Source organism: Monodelphis domestica, chromosome 4 (genome assembly GCF_027887165.1).
Source record: "Monodelphis domestica isolate mMonDom1 chromosome 4, mMonDom1.pri, whole genome shotgun sequence".
NCBI classification, from domain to species: Eukaryota; Metazoa; Chordata; class Mammalia; order Didelphimorphia; family Didelphidae; genus Monodelphis; species Monodelphis domestica.
In genome coordinates, this window is record NC_077230.1 from 403,828,949 (window position 1) to 403,851,842 (window position 22,894).

The 22,894-nt window shown below is 43.9% G+C and overlaps 1 protein-coding gene and 1 non-coding gene across 20 annotated transcripts in view; both read right to left on the reverse strand.

Moving 5' to 3' along the window:
* The window catches only part of CAMTA1 (calmodulin binding transcription activator 1), a 1,356,239-nt gene that overhangs the window by 506,080 nt on the left and 827,265 nt on the right, over window positions 1–22,894 (reverse strand). The window lies entirely within an intron of this gene.
* Window positions 1,212–1,274, reverse strand: MIR12358 (microRNA mir-12358). The gene has a single exon (NR_162918.1). It is a non-coding gene; the product is annotated as a microRNA mir-12358 (primary transcript).

The following is a 22,894-nucleotide window of genomic DNA, read 5'->3' on the forward strand; positions in this document are numbered from 1 at the left end:
TTAATCAATGTATGTGTTTATTGGGGAAGTCATGAAGCTTGATAGAATGAGCATTGCCTCTGTGGTCAGAAGACCTGAGTCCAAATTTTGCTTCTTTTACTTCCAACCTACTTGATTTGGGGCAAGTCCCTTTATCCTTCTAGAACTCAGTTTCCTCATCAGTAAAATGAGACTAGAGGGTTTCTAAGATCCCTCCTAATTCTAGATCTCTGATCCTATGATTTCTCTGGTCCCCTCTAGCTTTACAGTTGTGATCCTGTAGGTCTACATATGTGATAAATATATCATATCATAAGCATCTGTGATTTTGAATGTATGGGAGATTTCATCAAAGCAGATACTTACTAAACAAGTCTTATGGAGTTGCACTTAAGGCACAGAGACCTTAAGTGACTTGCCCAAGGTCACATAGCTAGTAAATGTCAGAAGTATGTTTGAACCTCTATCCATCATATCATGTTATGTATGTATACAAATAAACACATGTGTGAGTGTGAGAACATGGTATAGGGTAGGGATTTCTTTATTGTTTTTACTTTTACTTGTTTTAAAAATATTTTGATGATTATATTTCTGTAGAATTGAGGTTTCTATGTAATTTGATATATTTCATTTTGTGCATTTATAAATATCATTCTAAAAAGGAATCCAGATGAAAACTTCATGGCTATGAGACTCTGGACAAAGAAATTACCCTCTTAGATCTCAGACAATTCTCTGTGATTCTAAGTTACAATGATAGAGGGAGGGAGTTCATTGAGAACTCCTTATATTGCTCTATGGATGAAATTGCAAGTTGTCTTATATTTAGAAAACAGATTTACAGATGTATAGATAGATGAATAGAGAAATGGATGGATGAATACATAGATGGATAAAAAACAAATAAATAGACAGGCAAACAGACAGACAGACAGATAGATAGATAGATAGATAGAGTGATGGATATCTCCCACCAAACTCCTCATTGTAGTATGGAGATGACCTTGCATCAAAGTCTGTGTCAGCAAATCACGAGCAGTTCTGGCAGGTCCCACCAAATTTGGAAGCCTTTGAGTACAGGTCCAGCAATTGGACCTGATTGTATGTTCTTGGTCCGAGGATCAGCCAAGCTAAATTTCGAGCTGCTTGTTACCAGGATGACTGCAACTCATGGAGACTGTCTAGTGAAGAATTGAGAGGTGTTGGAACCGGTGATGGTAGAGAGAATACTCACACCGATGAAATCATAGATCTTTAAAACATGACATACTAGATCTGAGAGCACATCGGTATGGGTGCACCCTCCGTTGGTGCAGCTCACAATCCATGCATGCCCTCTCCTCCCAGATGATTCTCGTCCATGTCTTTTCAGAAATGCTCCATAGATGATCCGCCCAACTTGAAGAAGGAGAGCTTCTCTTTAGTTGCTTGCTATTTGGGGCAAATGCCATTGAAACACTTATAACCATTTATCTATCTATTTGTTTTTCCTGGATTTCACTTCATATGACTAGTTCAACTTCCTTTCCCAACCTTATAATCAAAGAAAAAGGGGATGGAGGAAAGAAAGAGGTATGAGAGGAGGAGGAAAAGAAAAGAAGAGGAGGAGGAGGAGGAAAGAAAAAGAGAGAAAGAAAAAGAAAGAGAGAAAAAAGAAAGAAGGAAGGAAGGAAAGAAAGAAGGAGACAGGGAGGCAGAAAAAGATGAAATAAGGAAGGAAAAGAAGAAAGAGGTAGAGAAGAAGAAAAAATGAGTGAGAGAAAGGAGTGGAAAGATGGAGGAGGAGGAGATAAAGAGGGAGGAAGAAAAGAAAACGGAAGGAAGAGAACAGGATTTTGTGGTTACAAAGCACTTCATAGTCATTATCAATTTGGTCCTCACAACAATCTTGTGAAGTAGTCAAGGCAAATATTATTATCTCCATTTCACAGCGGGAAAAGTTGAGTCCCAGAGAAGTTAAAGGGTTCCACCAACATCAATAAAAAATAAAGTTGTGACTGAGCCTGAAAAAAAAAGAACCCAGGGCCCGTGATGCCCAAAGCAGTTATCTTCTAGAAGCATACATTGCCTGTGCCTTTGGATTACCTCTCCATAGCCTAGCCACTGCTCCTCATGACAATGTCTCCAACCAAACTCTAAGTAGAGATTCTGAGATCCCATCTCCTGTTATTTGTATATGGGCTAGACTCCGGCTCACTGGATGCCCTGAGAGCTTAGCTTTAAACACACACACACACACACACACACACACACACACACACACACACACACACAGAGCAGTCATTCTGAGGAAATGGAAAGTGGGGTAGCTATGTTCTGCCCCAGTCTCCTCCCTGCCTAAGGCCTAGCCCCCTCCCTCAGCTGCCAGGCACGGCTGCCATCAAATATCCCCAACAGGTTGCTAGGGACTCATGAGTACGTTTTTACTCCTGTATCTCAGAGGCATTTCCCATCTGTGTTTGCTAATCATCCCTGGGATCTGGGAGACCTGCAGGAGGGCCAATGGGCATGACTTGGAAACCCAACAGCAAAGCAGCTGCTGCAGGCGGGCAAGCAGGCAGGCAGACACAGCAACAGCAGCAGCCTACTAATGGAGGGTTGTGGGGGGAAGGACATGGCACCCATTTTCCCCCAAGTTATCAGGCATGAAAACCTGCCTGAACCTTCGACAAATGTCATCTGCCTGTCTGAAAAGATCTGAAAGCAGTGCCCTCCGAGATCAGGTTATCTTGTAGCAGATGGTCTTTCCTTCAGGACATTGAGGCTAAGACCACAGACACGTTCCAAATCCATTTAAACATCAGATTACTCGCATTTCTGTCAGCTAAAGTAGCTAGGAGACATCAGCAGCTCCAGCTTGCTCCATTAATCAAAATTCAGCAAGGGAAGCCAGCCGTGTGCCTATAAAATCCCCCGACTCAATGCCAATGCCATACCGGAGGAAGGTAACTCCATCAATCTTGTTTCTCTCCTCCTAATGCTGCAAGGTGCCTGGGGTGCCTGGGGTGAGAAGGGGAGGAGGAGAGAAAGGCTGATGCAGGATGGGAGTAGGTAGGCATCATGGCAGAGACACAAGATATAGGTCTGGAGTTGGAAAGATATCAGCCCCCTCAAAGAAGGAAAAAACCAGGAGAGGGTAAAAGAGGGCGAACCAGGATGGTGAAGGGGTTTGAGTCCATTCCATGTGAAGGAATAAGACTTAACTTGGAAAAGAGAAGGCTGAGGGGTGTCTGGCAAAGGAAGGGAAGAGAATTATAGTAATATTCAGGTAGTTAAGGGGCTGTCATGTGGAAGAGGGATTAGACTTGTTCCATTTGGCCCCAGTGGGAAGAACCAGGAACAATGGATGGAAATTGCAAAGATGCTGCCACTGTAGATTTGATTTCAGGCAAATCTTCTACACCATCCAAGCTGCCCACAAGTGAAAAGGACTGTATCACGAAGAGGTGGCTGGAGGAGCTAAATGACCACTTGAACAGTGTTAGAGTACAGATATATAGACTGGGCATCTAGGTGGCACATAGGATAGAGCACCTTGAAATCAGGGGGACCCAAGTTCAAATCCAGCCAATCAAATCAAAAAGTGTCTGAACACTTACTACCTAGGCAAGTCATTTAACCCTATTTACCTCAGTTTCCTTTTCTATAAAATGAACTGGAGAAGGAAATGACAAACTATTTCAGTATCTTTGCTAGGAAAACCTTAAATGGTTTGTAACTGACCACAGAGTTGGATTAAGACTAATCTATTAAACAACAATAAAAAGGATGGAACTAAATGGCTGCTGAAATCCCTTCTAACTCAAAATATGTGATTCTGTGAAAGCAGACTCTTCCCTCAAGGAGTTTTCATTCTTCTTGGATGGGCAAGGGAAGGAACAACATGGATTCCAACAAATCAAGAACTGAAAGGGAACCTTCAAGATCATTTAGCCCTTCCTCTTTTTTTTTTTTTTTTACAAAGGAGGAAACTGAAGCCTAGACAATTAAGTGACTTATCTAAGGTCACAAACTAAGTAAGGTGTGGTGGTGGAGCTAAGTAAGGGTAGAGAAGAGAGTCCTAAGAACTAGAGGAATCAGGAAAGGCTTTGTGAAGGAGGAAGCATCTGAATTAAACATTGAAACTGTAGGGATTCCAATGGGTACAGAATAGAAGAAGCACTATAGAAGAAAAGACAGGAAACCCAGTGTTTAGGGGGCTATGGAGAGCTAAGGACTGGCCTAATGGGTCATAGCAGAACCTCTTGACTAGGGTGGGCAAAGGCTAGAGTGGGGATGGGCTGCTTCTCTTGCCACTCTTGGAGAAGGGATTTCCCAGCTATAGTCAAAGCAGAGGTTAGAGTCAACCCCCCATTCCTGATCATACTTTACTGTTCATGAGCCTTTGTCAGATGGAGCAGCTTTTGTGATCAAATATTGTTATATTTACCTAAGGATCTGTTAGGAAGCAATTTTTGAAACCATGAATATTTAATGGGATATTTAAATATTTAATGGGAACTTTTTCAAACCTGACTTAATAATCCATGTCATAGGGAGAGGGAAATCGGGGTCGTGTTTTAACATTTTAACTTCTCCAATGTTCTATGTTTCAGTGGGTGGGTTATCTTAATGGCAGAGTTTTTTTTTTAATTATACCCAGGATTCCCAAGCAAAGTTATCCCTTCATTAAGGTTTAACTCTAATCCATGAGGGATGTGCCTTTCTCTCTCTCTCTCTCTCTTTCTCTCTCCTCTCTCTCTCCCTCCCTTTCTCTCTCTATCCCTCTCTCCCTCCCTTTCTCTCTCTCTATCCCTCTCTCTCTCTCCCCTCTCTCTCCCTCCCTCCCTCCCTTTCTCTCTGTCTCTCTCTTTCTCTCTGTCTCTCTCTGTTTCTCTCTCTGTATCTCTCTGTCTTTCTCTGTCTCTGTCATTCTCTGTCTCTGTATCTCTCTGTCTCTCTCTCCTCTCTCTCTCTCCCTCCCTTTCTTGTTCTCTCTCCCTCTCTCCCTTCCTCCCTTTCTCTCTCTCTATCCCCCTCTCTCTCCCTACCTCCCTTTCTCTCTGTCTCTGTCTCTATCTTTCTCTGTCTCTCTCTCTCTGTCTCCCTCTCTGTCTCTCTCTGTGAGTCACTCTGTCTCTGTCTCTCTGTCTCTGTCACTCTCTATGTCTCTGTCTTTCTTTGTCTCTGTCTGTCTCTGTCTGTCTGTCTGTCTCTGTTTCTCTCTCTCTCTGTCTCTGTCTCTTTCTCTCTGTCTCTCTCTGTGTCTGTCTGTCTGTCTGTCTCTGTGTGTGTGTGTGTGTGTGTGTGTGTATCTAGTAGTAAGATGGGTAAGGAGAGGCAGAACCTAAATTGAACAGCAAGACTCAAATCTGCCCCCTATGGAGAGAAGGAGAGAGGAGAGAGACAGACAGATGGAGAAACAGAAAAAGATAGAGGAGAGAGAAATATGGAGGATGGTGGAGAGGGAGAAGGAGAGAAGAATGATACATGGAGAGAAAAAGGGGAGGGAAGGGAAGAGAGGGGGAATAAGAAGAGATAGTAACACAAGGAGAGACAGACAGAGAGAAGGGGAGGGGAGGGAGAAAGAAAGAAGAGAAAATAACATACAGAGAAAGACAGAGAGAAAGGGGAGAAAGGGAGGGGAAGAGGGACAGAGAAGAATGACACACACCGAGAAAGAAAGGGGAGGAAAGGAGGTATCAGGGGTTTAGGTCTGAGTAGGGATAGATATAGACATAGATATTGATATAGACATATAGATTTAGATGTATAATGGGGGCAGTTGGGTGGCTCAGTGGATGGAAAGCCAGGTCTGGAGTCAAGATGTCCTGGATTTGAATCTGGCCTCAGATACTTCCTAGCTGTGTGACCCTGAGCAAGTCACTCAATCCCCATTGCTTAGCTCTTACTGCTCTTCTGCCTTGGAAACAATACACAGCATTGATTCTAAGATGGAAGGTAAGATGTGTTGTTTTTTTTTTAAGATATAGATGTATAGTGCTTTGCAAACTTTAACGTACTATATAAATGCTGTTTATTTTCTGAAAGCAAGAGGGCCACTGCCCATAGTCTGTGGAAATCAGAAAAAGCCACCTTTGGTCTAAACTCCTCCTTACATCATAACTGCCACACTGAATTTTAATCAACAAGCATTTATTAGGCACCTACTATGTATCCGGTTCTGTGCTAGGGATACCAGAAAGGCAAAAGCATTCCATGCCCTGAAGGAGTTCCCATTCTAATGGAGGAGACTATATGTACCTCAATATGCAAGCACAAGATTGAAATTCAGAGTCAAGGGGCAGTAATATCAGAAGAAAGGCACTAGCACCCAGGCAGTGAACAAAGAAAAGTAAAAGCTGTCCCTACTTTCAATGAGCTTTCATTCAAACAGAGAGCCAACCTGTCTAGAAATCAATCCATAAAGTATTCATACAGAGTAGATAGGAGGATGCCTTAGAGGGGAAGACTGGAGCAGCTGGAGGGAACAGAAATCCTTGCCAATTAGGGGAACTGGACCTCAAAATAATTTCTTGAAATGGCTTTCTCCTCTCCCTTTGTCTGAAAAGCTCATAGGACAGAACTGAAGCAATGTTCTGACAGCTTGGATGAGATCTATCAAACTCTTACATTGTTATGATGGTAATTATTTTAATAAGAACTCTTTAAATATTTACAAAAACAATGATAAGAGGCCAGGAAGGATTGTTTTCATCCCATCGAACAATCTTTTCTTAAAAGGAAGGAATCCTGTCCATCTTCTCATTACTTACTTTCTCCAACAAAATCTTCAATTTTTCTTCCTTGCTTACTGTGCATTCACAATGGGTGAGACTTGGCCAAGAAGAGCCAACCCCTGGATTCTGTAAGTTTCCCTAATGTTCTGAGTAGTGACAATCTGGGGGAATCTTATGTTTGGAAATGGGGATATAATGGGCAAATCACAGCATCTGCCTACTTCTTGCTTCAGCTAGGAAAACTTCCTGGAGGAGGTGAAATTCAAGAAGGGCACCTTTGAAAGACAAGGCAAAAAATGGGGAGGCAGCATGGTAAATTGGATAAGACAATAGATGTATAATCAGATGACCTAGGTCCAAATCTTGTCTGTGTCCTTTACTGTTTGTGTGGCTTTAATTAAGATATTTAATGTCTCTTGGTCTTAAGCTCCCCCTCTGTAAAATGAGGTGTGTATTTGGGGGCTAGATGACCTCTAAGTTTCCGTCTATATTTGTTTGTTTGTTTATTTATTTATTCATTCATTCATTCATTTATTTATTCATTTATTTTAAAAAAAACCTTACACAATACACAGAAAACAATACACAATAAATGTGTATTGGTTCCAAGGCAGAAGAGTGGTAAGGGTTAGGCAATGGGGGTTAAGTGACTTGCCTAGGGTCACACAGCTGGGAAGTGTCTGAGGCCAGATTTGAACCCAGGACCTCCCATCTCTAGGCCTGACTCAATCCACTGAGCCTTCCAGCTGCCCCCTCCTTCTATATTTAAATGGATGACCAATGATCATATCAATCATAAATGTCAGGAGGAGCAGGAAGAGGAACTCCTAAGATCATAGATCTAGAACTTCAAGCAATCTTCAGGGTCCTTCACTATATAGAGGCAATATTTAAACCCAGCTTTCCATGGTCCTCACTCCAACCTAGGCTTGGATTCTTATCCATTGTTCATACTTTTTCCTTTATCTACAATATTGCTACCACCAAGTCTAGCTCCTTTTTCATAACAGCACCAAATTGTTTCAGGTTGGGGGGGGGGAGAGGAGGTGTTACAGGACTAGGGGGGGAGATAATCAGACTTAAGGTGAAGGTGAGCAATGATTCCCCAGAGCAGATTCCTTTAAATTAGGTGACTGTGTTTAAAAAAAAAATTGGACAGCTCCCTGAGTCATCCAACCCATTCCATTCCCTGCTACTGCTGTGCTATTCATTCCTTCCTCTTCCTATTTCAGTCTATGTGTGGAGGTAGGGGTGGGGGTGGGGGAAATCATCCAATTCCAAAGGACCTCAGCATCTAGTTTGGGGAGGGGAGTTTTGTGGGGATGAGCCATCCCTGTCTCCATGACCCATCTTACTGGGCCACCACCCTGAACCCCACAGCCTCCCTCCAATTGGTATGCAAACTTATACTCTTCTCAACAGTAACTGCCTGCTCCTAGATGCATATTTCTTTATTAAAATGGGGATACTTTAATCTCAGTCTAATTTTATCTTTAGGGAAGCTCTGTCCCCAGACTGCCTCCAGCAAAAGCCCTCTGGAAGCTGGAAGCCTGCTTGGGATTCAGGCTGGCATGCCTATCTGTCAACATGTTTGTCTCCTGTATCTGCCATCTCTTATTTATAATCCAGCTCAGATTAATGAATGACAGGAGTTCTCATCACAGGAAATTTGATTAATCAATTTAAGTGCTTAATCACCAAGGCCTCAGTGAGAATGGAGCATAAGGGATCCCGCTTTGATGTAGATGGATTTCAGGGTAGAGGGAAAAAATGGATGAGAAACTACAAGAAAAGAAGTCAGAACTGCTTCTCCTGGGGAACAATGAAGGATGAAGAATGATGCTGGGGGGGAATCCTGAGGGGGTCCTGGAATGTACTAAGGCCAGAGGGGGCTCCCTAGAGACCCCTGGCAGCACTGATGTCTCAGCTGCAAGAGCAGCCCTTGGAGACTCCTTAATCCAACCTGAGAGTCCTAAATCAAATCCTCATTTCCTACCTCATTTGCCCTTTGGCCATGGGATTGGAGGAGGTGCAGGTTTGATGTCTGTGTTAGAAGTGAATTCATTCAAGGTGCACCAGGGAGGCTGACAATTCATTAGGCCCCTCTTCCTCCAGTACCAGGCTTCAGGCAGCTCCCCCTCAAGGCCCAGGCAGACTCACCTCTCACCCCATTTGGAGGTGATGCTCTGGCCTGAGGCAGAGAGCCAGAGGAAATGAGCTGGTGGGAGGGAGACATACTGGTTTCCTTGATATCCTTTCCAAAGGGATAGGGCAAAGCCTTGACCTATGATTTTATTGGGACAGAGTACTCCCAGGTGAAGAAACTCCCTTTGCCAATGGGAGTCAGCACCTCTTTGCAATCTGTGCTCAGAGAACTGTTTAGAACACTAAGAGGCTAAATTACTTGTCCAGGATCATACAACCTGTGCATACAAATGATGGGACTTGAAGTCTCATTCTGAGGCTGCTGGCTCCCTATCCACTGTGGACCATTCCATAAACTGTTTTATTTGTCTTTGAATCACCAGTGCCAAAAACAATACCTGGAATATAGTAGGAGGCTAATAAATGTTTATTCATTGATTGTTCCATATTCTCACATCCATGCTGTTTGTTCCATTTGGGATGCTGCCTTCTCTCTGCTAATCCCCATATTTTTCATCTTCAGGGCCTAGTCCAAGCTCTATGTTGTCCATGAAACTTTCCTCATCTGCTGTGGACCACAGCCATCTCTATCTAAGTGGAGCTGACCTATATAATTTCTTCCTTGATTATTAACAGACTTTCTTAGTCTCTAGTTGTTTTACAGCATGATATTGTTTTTATTTGGGTCTGATTCTTTGCGATTTGGGACGGGAGAGCTTTGCCATTTCCTTCTCCAGTTTATTTAGCAGATGAGGAAACTGAAGCAAACAGAGTTAAGTGACCTTCCCAGGGTCACAACACTGGGGAACAGCTAAGGCAGGATTAGAACTTTTAGATCTTCCTGACTCCAAGTCCAACACTAACCATTTCATCAATGCTGTTAAAATGTAGATTCTGGACTCAGGGACACTTGGGTCCTAATCCAATATCAGACACCTGCTAGCTGTATGATCCTGGGCTATTCCCTTAATATCTGTAGCCCTGATTGATTTCAACTCCACAGGACAAGATGCCCTTCCCAGGAGAAGCTCATTGCTTTTAAACTCCCCACCATTCTGCTCACTCAAGCCTCATTTGATTCTGTCACCCTCTGCCTAGTCTTCCCTCTCATTGTAGGATTGGAGAGTGGAGTATCAAACTCCTCCCAATGCCTTCCTTTGTAGAGGGCAAAAACCAAATGGTCAGATCACTCTACTCACCACCTGTATTGACTATGAATAAAGTTATTTCATCCACAGTTGCTGCTATAAAATGAGGGGAGGAGACTGGATATCCTCCAATGTCTTATCTATTTCTGAATCTAGGGCCCTATGAATAGGAAGCAATAAGGGGAGAGTCCATGAGGATCTTTCATGTAACTGGGCTCGGTCTCCATGATGTCTAGGGCACTAGACATGTTAAGAAGCAATTAAGAGAGTAAATACTTTGAATGAAACTCATCCTTGCAGTCAGGACGGCTGGGACCTGCAGCAAGCTGTTGTGAAGGTATCGGCTGGAAGAGTCAAATCAATCCCTGGCTTAAGTGCTGAAAACTAGGAGGAGAGGCCATGCTGATATGTTCTCCATCTATCTCCAAGGAAAGACTAGATGGGAAAGGTTTAATCAAGTCCAATCAATGCTGCCTCTATTGTTTTTGCTGCAGGGATCCTCAAGGGAAAAATCAGGAGTAGGTCAAGGCAAGCAAATGTCACAAAGGAAAAATCAGTGTCGATGGTATGCTAGGCTTTAGTCAGGGGTCAGCAACAAAGCCCACTGACTGGAAGGGCACCAAGATGAATGCCTTCTGTCCATGACTAGGGACCAGAAATCTTGGACCTGATGTCAATACCACCAAAGAGAGAGTGGGTGTGGCTGGGATGACAACGATTTTGAGTTCTCATATTCTTGGAACTTTCAACTTTCCAATGACCTGGATTGTCTGTTCAACTCAGAACCAGCAAGGAGATCAATGACTATGCCTGCCTTGTCACTAGGAAGTTTGGCTCAGGCTCTAGTCTTGGGTTCAAAATTTTGGAGTAGGAAGGGGAGACAATGGGACATAATGGGGTGAGCACAGAAACTTGGAGCAGGACACTTAAGATTCAGACTTAGCCCCCTGACTCAACTAATGTGACCTTGGGTTAGTGACCATCTCTTGGCACCTCTATTGGCTCATCTCTAACACTTAATTTGATTTCATAATCACGTATTAATAGCCTATTATGCTCTTGGTTTAAGGCAATATGACAGATTAAATAGAAAGCTTGCTTTGGAGTCAAGAAGACCTGAGTTTAACCTTCATTTCTAGTTGATATTGGCTACATAATCCTGGATATATTACTTAACCTCTCAGTGTAACCTCTCTAAGTGGTCCTCAGTTTCTTCTTCTGTAAAAGTAAGAGGATTGGACTCAGTGGTCTCTAAGGGCTTGTTTAGCTCTAAATCTATGATACTATTATCTTTTAAGGTGTAGAGCAGGTGCACACCTGCAGTGGAAGAAGGCATTTCCTCACTGGGAGTTCCCTAGAGTAATGACATCACCAGTCTGCTTCCTTCCCATGCCTTCCTCCCCTCTTCCCTTTCTTCAAGCCCCTGTGCTACCAGCTAAAGAGAAAGACAAAAATGAAGGTCATTGTCCTTTAAAAGACGGTACTCATTTCTCAGGGCTTGATTTCTTAATCTTAAAAGCCATGTAAATCTGATTATCATTGATATAATTACTATTGAGTCTAACTCCATTTTACAGATGGAAAAACTGAGGCATAGAGTGGGAAAACAATTTGTTCAAGGCCATACTACAAATTAGAGGCTGATCTAGAACTAGAGCCCTAGTCAATAAACATTTATTAAGCACCTAGTATATGTCAGGCAATGTGTAAGGGCTAGAGATACAAAATGAGGTAAAAGGCAGTCTCTACCCTCAAAGAATTTACAGTCTAATGGGGAAGATGATGAACAAACAAGTAAAAATAAGCTATATACAGGAGAAACAGAAAATAATTATATGAGGGAAGGCTTTGGAATTAAAAGGGACTGAGAAAGGCTTCCTATAGAAGCCTTCTGGAGTGGGTGGGGGAGAGAAGAAGACAAAGACAGCTGAAAGAGTCTTGGCACAGGTGTAGGCAGGGGTAAGGGGGAAACAAATCCCAAATGCCCCTTGAAAAACCCTAAATTTTGAAGGGTAAATAGGGGGTTGTGAGATATGTGTTGTAGTAGGTCTGCAAAGACTCTGCAGTATAGCAAAGGGAGATAAAAAGGCAACCTGGTCCTTCTTCCTCCCAGGATTTGGGGTATCAAGGGATAGAGAGAAATGTGGGTCCCAGGTATGGTCATAGGTGATGATGTAGTCATTGTAATTTTCCCCCTATGTTGCCTCCTGAAGCCCTAGGAAGGCCAAGCACTTTTTTCCCTTTTTCTTTGCTTTCCAAAAATACCAGTAAGTACCTAAGGCTATATGTGTACAATTCACTGCTTCTCCCCACAAAGGCCGTATGATTGAGAGCTGGATGGGTCTATTAGACTAGAGGCATTCTAACCTGTTACCTCCCTACCCAGAACCCATCTTCATTTTCCAGAAGGAAATCAAAACCCAGAGAGGGGTAAGTCAAGATTGCAAAGGCACTAGCAGAGATAGGATTTGTAGTGAGGTCCTCTGTCTTTGGAGCCAGGGCTCATTTTAGAGTCTTACCAGGTTAGTGCCCTAACTATTTCCCCAGAAGTGAAAAAAGTATATTCAAGCCCCTGACATTTGCAGTCTCCCGAGAAGTGATTCCCTACTACCCAAAAAAGAAAAAGAAAGGCTTTTAAAAGTGAGAACTTTGTCTTCTCCATCCAGGGCAAAATTGGATCCAATCCTGGGAATCTCTAGGAACATAGAATTCTCTGATGACCTCCAAAGTGGGCTGAAGTCCCCAGGTTCAGTCTCCTTTTCTGTACTATGTGAATGAGAATGTTTTGTAACCAAAGAGGATCAGTGTTCCCTTTTGTTCATCCTTTTTTTGGACATCCTCTGGTTTTGGCCAGGAGACCTTGGGCAAGTCACTTCCCCTTTTATCTCCCAAGTAATGGAATTGGACCAGTAATTTCTGAAGTCCTTTCTAGGTCTAATAAGCCATAAAAAGAACACTGCACTTGGAGTCAAAAGACCTAGGTTCTGAACCAGATTTGGTCATTAATATCTCTATGATGAACTGTTGCAGGGTCTTAGTTTCTTCATTTGTAAAATTATGGGGCCAGATGAGATGGTAGCTGTGTATTCTATGATTCATGACTTCTAAAAGATCAAGTGAACCCTGTCTGGAGGGGTGGGGCCAGCCAGAACATCTAAGGAGGGGCCAAAGGGGTCCTAAGGGGCCCAGGAAGCGTTGTCATACTTTGCTGCTTCAGTGGGTTCTCTGATTACTCTAGTCTCTAATACAGCAATCTCAAGTACAGACATCTGGCTGCTCACAGCACCCTGAGTCATAACATGCAGCCCTTTGTCTCTTTGATAAATGGGCAATCAGGACATCAAGTCATTTTGAAGAGAAACTAGGAGCTAGCTAGGAGGAGTGCAAATACTTGGTGGTGGGGGATAGGATGACTGTCTTAAAATATCTGAAGGGCTCTCAGGAGAAGACAAAATGGACTTGTTCAAAGATAAGACCACAGGATTCAGCCCAGAGGGTAGAACTAGGATGGGTGGAAGTTCAGAGAGGCTGATTTGGGCTAATGTAAAGACAAGACTTGTTCTGCCATTTTAGTCCTGTTTGACTCTTTGGGGGGTTTTCTTGGCAGAGACACTGAAGCAGTTTGCCATTTCCTTCTGCAGCTCATTTGAAAGATGAGGAAACTGACTTAAGTGACTTATCCAGGGACACATAGCTAATAAGTGTCTGAGGCTACATTTGAAATCACAAAGATTAGTTTTCATAAGTCCACATCTGGAGTTCTATGCTCTGTGGAACCCCCTAGCACCTTTCCTAATAATGAGAGCTATCCCCAAAGTGCAATGGGCTTCCTTGGAAAGTGATGGAGTCTCCCCATTCGTTGGCAATCTTCATAAAAAGGCTAGATGGCAGGGATGTTGCAGATGAAATTTCCATCCAGTTCATGTTGGGCTGGATGGTTTCTGAGGTTCCTTCTACCTCAGAGAGCCTGTGCTTAAAAATGGATAAATGCTATAGATTTAAAGCAAATGTGAGATTGGAGTCCAAGACCGCTGCTCTAACCTATCTGACTTCATCTATTGTGTGTCTCTCAATTATTGTCTTGAAACTTTTTCTTTCTTTTTTTTCAAAATAAACCCTCATCTTTGGTCTTAAAAATCAATATGAAGTATTGATTCCAAGGCAGAAGAGAGGCAAGGACTAGGCAATGGGGTTAAATGACTCACCCAGGGTCACACAGCTGGGAAGTGTTGGAGGCCATATTTGAACCCAAGACCTTTAAACATGGTTTTCTATCCACTAAGCCAGTAGTTGCTGCTTGTCTTGAAACATTCTGACCCCAGCTTGCCTCTCATGGCCTGGCTTATGGCCCCTTGGGACTCTACAAGTCTACCTTCTGCTATAATATTCATGGCTCCCATGTAGCCACACTACTCAACTTGATTACAAGTGTTGATGGAGTTGACTGTGTGTAAAACCCAAAACATCAAATAGCCATGGCCTTTGAGGAGATTACATTCTCCTGGGGTGATAAAATACACACTCCACTAAGGAAATTCAAGATAATTTGAAGGGGAGGGGAGGGAAGGGAATAAGTATTTATTAAACATTTACTGCATCCTAGTCACTGTACTAAGTGCTTAGCAAATATTATCTCATTGGGTCCTCACAACAATCCTGGGAGGAAAATGCTGTTCATCGTTCCCATTTTGCAGTTGAAGAAATTAAGCCAAATAGAGGTGAAGTGACTTGCCCAGGGTCACACAGCTAGTAAATATCTCCTTTTCAGTCAAGTCTTCCTGCCTCCAAGCTCTATCCACTGAGCATACAAGCTACTTCATGAAAGGGAGACTGTATGAATAAGAAGAGGAACCAAGAAAAACATCTTATAAGAAGGGGCATCAGACTTGAACCTGAAGGCTAGCCTGAGCATTATCTGCCCTGGGTTTAATCCAACAATAGGATTCTGAGGACAGAGTGCATTTTGGGCACAGAGAATGTCCTCTGCAAAGGGATGGAGATAGGAAATGGAAAGCCAACTGTAGGGAACAATTAGTATGTCAGTTTGATGAGAATGAAAGGCAACTACATGAAATGGAATAGCATGGAATAACTTTGGAAAAGCAGGCTCCTGTCAGATGGGGAAGGGCTTTGAATGCCAAGCTCAATATCACTGGCTTCCTTTGTCTTCTTCCATATTTTATTTTGTGCACTTGAAAAATCACAATTCTGAGAAGGGATCTATAGGCTTCCCCAGATTGCCTGTCAAAAGGGTCCGAGACATAGAGAAAAGATCAGAATTCCCATTCTAGAGGTCACAGGGAAATGAAACTACTTGGCCAGGGTCAAAAGCACCAAGTCCTTTGTCTCTCATACTTCAAAAGCCACAAACTCCCTAAATCCCTAAAAGACCCAAGACATGGCAAAGTGGATAGGATACCAAGCCTGGAGTCAGGAAGATTCATCCATGGACCTCAGTTTCCTCATCTGAAAAAAGAGGAGATTTGACTAAATAGTTTCTAGGATCCCTTCTAGCTCTCAAGCTATACTGCTATTATCCTATGAAAGAATACACTCCTTGAATGAATTTGGATAAGTGACTTCCCCTCACCAGACCTCGTTTTCCTGATCTGTAAAATGAGGGGGTTGGACCAGATGATTTCTGAGGTCCCTTCCAGCTCCCAAGCTAGGATCCCACCTCTCTTTTCATCTTTCCAGCATCTTCCAACTCATTAGCATCCTCTGCTTCCTCCCTCCACCTAATCTGAGCAGAAAGATTCCCCTAGCACCTCTGTGCCCATGGGAGGGTGGGGAAGGGGATTTAGTCCATCAGTATTCAGACCAGACCATGGCTTGAGCTGCCACTGAGCTGTTAGTCTATTCGATAAATAACGTGCCCAAAAAAGCCCAAAGACTGCCTCTCCTGATTGCAAATTGGGCTGTCTCCGTGCAGCATGTGCATGTGGCCTGACCCCCCTCCCCTGCCTCCCCTGCCTGCCTTGCTCCTTCTGCCTTCTGCCTTCTGCATCCCTTGAGGGGAGGAGCTGCTGCTTTGGAAAAAAAAAACACCTCACTAAAAGGAGAAGGATGTTTTGCTAGAAAGCTTGGTGAGGGGTCAGAGGTGGGGTGGGGGTGTAGGGTAAAGGCAGTCATTTTAGTTTTCCTATAGCAGGGTTGGAGAAAGGAGAAAGGGATGGAACAAGTGGGTGGGTGGTAGTGGAATGCCTATGAGAGACCACCACTGTGGGGAGGGGGAGGGAAAGGCAGGGCAAGATACCCCAAATAGGTCATGGATTTAGAGCTGGGGGATCTTCAAGATCACCACCTCCAAAGGTGGGGAAGGCAACTGATACATGCTATTTAGTTTAACCCTGTCTCCACCCCCATAAAAATGGAAAAGGGAAGGGAAATGACTTGCTTTTGGTCACACTGCTGATGAGTATCAGAACCAAGTCCTCTGATGCCAACTAGCACCCTTGCTACAATGTCACAGCTAAAGGTGTGAGGATAGCACAGACAGACCTAGCTGGGGACACTCAAGACAAATTTCATCCTCACAGTTTATTGTCTTTGCACAGATCTGGTCGTGTTCCCCCACCCTACTGGGTTCCCATGGAAAGAGAAGAGAATAAGCATTTATTTGGTGCCAGATTTGTGCCAGGCACTGGGCTAAGTAAGTGCTCTATCTTGTTTGATCCCTTCAACAACCTTGGGAGGGGGGTGCTATTATCATTCCCTTGTTATAGTTAAGGAAACTGAGGCAAAGGGGGCACTTGCCCAGAATCACACAGCTAGTAAGTATCTGGGGCCAGATTTGAAGTCAGGTCTTCCCGACTCCAGTTCTGGTGCTCTATCCCCCAGGTCCACTTGGGTGCCTAGGTACCAGAGAGAAGCTGGACTTTCTTCATAGGGGAAAGAACAGTTAGAGGCAAATTCTGAGTTTCATTCTAAAGACAACAGGGCAGCAGGAGTAATATATACATCCTAAGGAATTCCAAGGAGGGCATCTGACTTTCCTTTGCACCTTCTAAGAGTCACTGATTTAGGGCTGAGAGGAGCTTCTAAGAATTAAATGAATATTTCTATCCAGATATATATTTTATAAAGTTGATTAGAAAGGGTAGACAATCATAATTTTAAATCTCTAATTCCTCTAAGTAACCTCACCATGAATTGCCTAGCCTGCCAGTCCTTTCCTCTTTCCCCCTTACCTGCCTGCTCTGTTCCCAAATTTGTTCAAAAGCCCCCAAATCCCCCAAAGGACCTGCCCCCTCCCTTTTATTGACTTGCAGCCCATAATGGACTTGCCTTAACTGTGTTATGTGAGGAATGTTGATGGACAGGTCAGGCTACTCAGGAGGGGGAGGGAATGCACTTCCTTGACACAGGCTTTAGAGGGCAGACAGTCAGACTAGATAGTCCAACCCCTTCATTTTACAGCTGAGAAAATTGAGGCCCAGAGATTATGTGACTTGCCCCAGGTCACGTAAGTAGAAAGTTTCAGAGCCAGTCTCTCTTTCTCCAAACACAATCTTTCTCTTTCCATATCATGCTGCCTCATTATCTGACTATCTAGAGAGGACAACAGGCTGAGGAGTGGCAAGTGGCTGACCAGAGGGTCATAGATCTAGGATTGGGAAGGACTTTAGGCACAAACCCTGGGCAGGTCACTTAATCCAGTTTGCCTCAGTTTCCTCATGTGCAAAATGAGTTGGAGAAGGAAATGATAGACCACTACAGTGTCTCTGCTAAGAAAAACCCAAATGGGGTCACCAAGAACCAAACCCAAGTGAAATGATTGAACAATAATAAGTCCAACTTCCTCCTTTTATAGAAGGGGAGATTGAGGTCCAGAGGGTTTCACAGGCTCACAGAAATAGTTAAAGCATCAAGCTGGGACTAGAACTGCACATGTGCAGCCTTCCAGTCCTGGACTCTTCCACTTCCCTATACTGGCTCTCTCACCATATCCGTGGAAATGCAGTCTAGAGAGGTGGAGCAGGTGTGGGAGAGGCAGATTCTAAACCTGGGCAGGTCAGTGCAGGCTGTCTGGTTCAAATATCACTAAGCCACAAAAATCCCAGATGCCCACTCTGCCCAGGAGAGAGGAGAAACCTGTTTCTTATCCCCAGAGACAACAATGGAGGCCCTTCAGGGTATTCAAAGGCTTGGGATATGGAGAGATGAGAAAATGAGAGGAGGGCAGAAGGGAGGAGAGAGGGAATGAGAGGAGAGGAGAGGAGAAGAGAGGGGAGGGGAAGGGAGGAAAAGAGGGTAGAGGGGAGGAGAGGAGGGGAAAGGGAAGTAAAGGAGAGGAGAGAGGAGGAGAACAGAGGAGAGGAGGGAAGAGTGGAGAGTAATGGAAAAGAGAGTGGAGAAGAGGAGGGAAGAAGGGAGGAGAAGAAGGGAGGGGAGAGGGGAGAATAAGAGAGGGGAGGGGAAGAGAGGAAAAGAGGGTAGAGGAGAGGAGAGGAGGAGAAAGGGAAGAAGAGGAGGGAAGAGGGGAGAGAAGAGAAAAGGAGGAGAGTAGAGGGGGAGGGGAGAAAAGAGGGAAGAAGAGAAGAGGAAGGGAGGAAAGGAGAATGGGGTAGAGGGGAGAACCAGGGATTGAGAGGTGTCTGGGATAGAGATAAGGCAGGGCAGAAGTGGAGAGTGGGTTCCTTTCCCCTTTCTCTCTCCCACAATCCCTTTCTGGTCCATCTGTGTGAGCAGTGGCCTGTGATTTGGTGGCTTCCTGGTATGTGTCCTCCCCCTCACCCATTTGTCTCCCTGCTGGGCAACAGCTCCATAGAGAGGCCAGACCAGCTGTGGTTCATGTTGAAGCACTGAGCATGGGAAGGGGGGCAGTTATTGGCCTGGCTCTGGGGGGATTTCTCTTCTGCCTATCCCCAGCCCCTTCCAAGGCCACAAGGAAAGGGGATGTGTGTGATGGGGAGGAAGCAGGAGCTCCGTGCACCCCCACCCCACCCCACGGGGTTTAGTCTGTTGCCAAACTTGTAAATAAAATCCTGCAAGGTCTCCTCCAGCAGGAGCTGCCTGCCAGGCAGCTACCTATCTCCCCGGAGGATGGGTTTGGGCATTTCCTGCAAAGAATGTAATAAACAACGCCATAAATAATTCTCTTCTGGTAAAGCTGAAAGACTGAAGGGCCCTGGATAGAGATAACAGGAGATGCAGAGCCACATGGGAGACAGCAAATTTTGTTACAGTGAGTGGAGCTGGAGAACCAGAAAGTTTGGTGTTTTATAGGAGTTTAACGGCCTTTGCTGGATAGAGTCCTGCACTTGTATTTCTTCCTTTACTGGAGGCTGAGGCTGCAGAGGAAATAAAACTTCCAGAAGTTCAGCCAGTAGGAACTCTAGGTTCAACTGGGTCCATCAAGGTGACAACGGAGGGGAACAGCGACCACCATACCTGAGGTGGCCTTGGATGGTGGAGGACAAGGAAGAGATGAGCCCTGGGGATTGGGGAATTCCATCAGATCCACATTTAAAAAAAAAAAACAAAAACTCAAGCAATTTCTCTCCTCTACGTGGTCCACCTGATGATCCCCAAGCCCCAACCTGCCTTCCAATCCTGATAATCCTCCTTCATCTCAGGGGTAGTCTAAAAGAAGGAAGGAGTCATTGGACCAGGGTTCAAGCACCCACTTTACCTCTGATGAGTCCTGTGACTTTGGGCAGGTCTCTGGGATCCAATTTCCTCATTGGCCAAAAGGGCTTTGAACCAGATGATCTCAGACTAGTGGGTGGTATGGTGAGCAGAGTATTGGCCCCAGACTCAGGAAGACTCAAACTCAATCCCTTCCTCAAACACTTACTTGCTGTTGCTGGGTCTGTAGAATGGGGATAATAATAGCAACCCTCTCCCAGGGTTGTGAGGATAGAACAAAAAGCTAAAGCATTTTGCAAACCTTAAATCTCTATGCAAAGGCTTCTATTTCAGTCATCTCAATCATGTCTGACTCTTTATGACCCCATTTGGGGTTTTCTAGATAAAGATATTGGAGTCACTTGCTATTTCCTTATCCAGTGCATTTAACAGATAAGGAAATTAAGGCAACTAGGATGAAATGGCTTGCCCAGGGTCACACAGCTAGTATTTGAGGCCAAGTTTAAACTCAGGAAGAGTCGTCCTGATTCTGATCCTGGCACTCTAACCACTATGCCAACTAGCTGCTGCTTATTATTACAATTATTATGATTTTATGATTTTATTTTATTTTTATATTTATTTTATTATATCTTATTATTATTCCCTCCTCACTCCAAGCCTGCGATCCTTTTCCAAAAGCACATTCAAAAGTCATCTCCTTCCAAGGAAAACTTGAATGATTAACCCACCTGACTCCATTCCAATTTCTTTTTTCCCTTGATGAGCCCCATCACACTTAGATTCCGTTATTCAGCACATTCCATTGGCTGTCTACGAGCCAGTCCCCTGGACCCTATTTCTAGGTTGTTTTCAAAGAAGACCAGGCTGAGAATCACATGAGACAATGTATAGAAATGTTAGAAGGTGATGTAATATGAACGATCAATGCTCCCATAATCATTGTGAGTATTCTTCAGCCACTTTCTATATCTGGGTTTTGTTCCATTTCTTTTTCTCCTATCTCATTTGATCATTACAATGACTCTGGAAGGTAGATGCTATTATTATTATTATTCCCATTATACAGATGAGGAAACTGAGGAAGACAGGTGAAATGACTTGCTTGGATTTACACAGTTAGCCTTGAGTTGACTATGTCCAGCACCATATTACTGAGATGCCCTCAAGGAAACTTAGACCCAGTGTCCTACTCAAAGTCGTATAAGTGGTAAGTAGCCAGGATTCAACTTGAACACCTGTCCTCTGGTTCCAAATCCAGTGTCTTCTCCTGTAAACTCTCTTGACTTCTCTCCTTTGAAGAGTTGATGAACCCAACTGGAAATCTATTTCCTTTGGTCGCTAATAACTTTGCAGGATGGCCTCAGATCCAAGACACCATATTCTATCCTGGAATCTGTCTGAGTCAAGAATCAGCTTGGCGTCTGCTGGTGGAGGGGAATGTCTGAGGTTGTAGACAGGCCATGGATCCAGGCATAGTCTTTAATTCTGGACCACTGGACCTTTCACAAACCTGCCCCCATCTGAAGCATACAGGGATCTCTGGAGACCAAAATCCATACCAGTCACCCCCAAAATGAGACAAGGTTGGCTCTCAGGACTCAGAGTCTTCAGGGCTAAGGCACAGCACAGGAATTCATTCATTCAATGGGTATTAAATACTCACTCTGTACAAGGTTCAATGATGGGAAAAGAAGAAACTAGACAAAGAATTTTAATGAGCTTAAATTGGATGGACAGAAACTATCAAGATGGGAAAAGTCTCCCATGCCACTAGAGGGAGATAGCAGTCTGTAGTGGAAGGAGAATCATTTTTTGTTTTTGGTTTGGGTTTTTTTTTTCAGTCAGAGAACAGGGGTTCAAATCTCACTTTTAATGCTTCCTACCTGGTTGGCTTCAGGCAAGTCATGGTCACCTCTGTGGGTCTCAGTTTCCCCATCTATAAATTGAAGGGGTTAGACCAGATGGCTTCTGAAGTCCCTTCCAGGACTAAATCTGTGCTCTTATGACATTTTGCCCTGGATTAAAAATCTCTTGTTTCATGATCTTTAAAAGAATGTATTTGGCTTCCAATGTCCTCTGGTCCATGATCTTCTGAGGTCGAGTGCACAGATAGCCAGAGGATGATGGAAAGAGAGAGATATGAACAAAAGGGGCTGCCAAGTGCTGTGAGAAGTCGGAAGAGGGAGAGATCACTTTCACCTTGGGAAGGAGGACAAGTGTCTTTATCCCCAGTACTAGCACAGTCCCAGGCACGGAGAAGATGTTTAATAAATATTGATTGATCAGTTCATCTCTTGAAGAAGGTGATATCTGAGTTGAGCCTTAACAGATGGGAAGGAAGAACCTCAAGGGATATTCCCAACTTTCCAATCTTTCTAAAAGCTGAATGAAGACTGAGCCATCGAGAATAGAGAAAGGGGCCTCGATTTCACAGGAAGGGTGAGAATCAGAAAGCAGGACTCCCCATGAAAGGTTCCGAGTCTCTGGTAACTCATTGATCAGCACGTTTTTCCCAAGCCTAACGATTTCTTAACTGTCACTGCAAGGTTAGAAGAATTGTGAGCTGGAGAACCGCTCAGTGTATTAAAGTCAGCCTGAAATATGGCCACAATACAGAGAAATATTTTATATTTATTCTCTTTTAGAAATTGTTATAAAGGGAATATAATGAGAATGTTGCAAACGAGCTGAATGTTTTCTTCTAACCTGACAATAAAAATATGTCAAAGGGAAGCTGGAAACCCTAATAGGAAATAACTGATGGGCCTCTGATGTGGAGAGATGGAACCATGATGATGTTTGGCAGATTTAATCATCCCCCAGGAGAAAATGGAGAATCCCACAATCCCCTTGAAGCTACAGGAGCTTCCTTACCTGTAGGAAGCTGCTCGGAAGATGGACAGAGTCAGATGAGAGGGGCTAAGGCATCAAGGGTCTGACAGAAACACTCATGTTGATCAGATCCAATCTAGCAAGCATTTATTAAGTGTCTACTATATGCAAAAGGGCACCTAGGTGGTACAGTAGATAGAGTACCAGGCCTGGAGTTAGGAACACCTGAGTTCAAATATGGCCTCAGACATTTAATAGCTGGGCAAGTCTCTTAACAGTAGTTAGGTGGCATAGTGGCTTAGATTACTGGGACTGGAGCTGGGAAGACTCCCCTTTCTGGGTTAAAATCTGACTTCCGACCTTTACTAGCTGTGTGATTCTGCACAAGCCACTTAACCCTGTTTGCCTCAGTTTCCTCATCTGTAAAATGAGCTGGAGAAGGAAATGGCAAGCCACTCCAGTATCTTTGCCAAG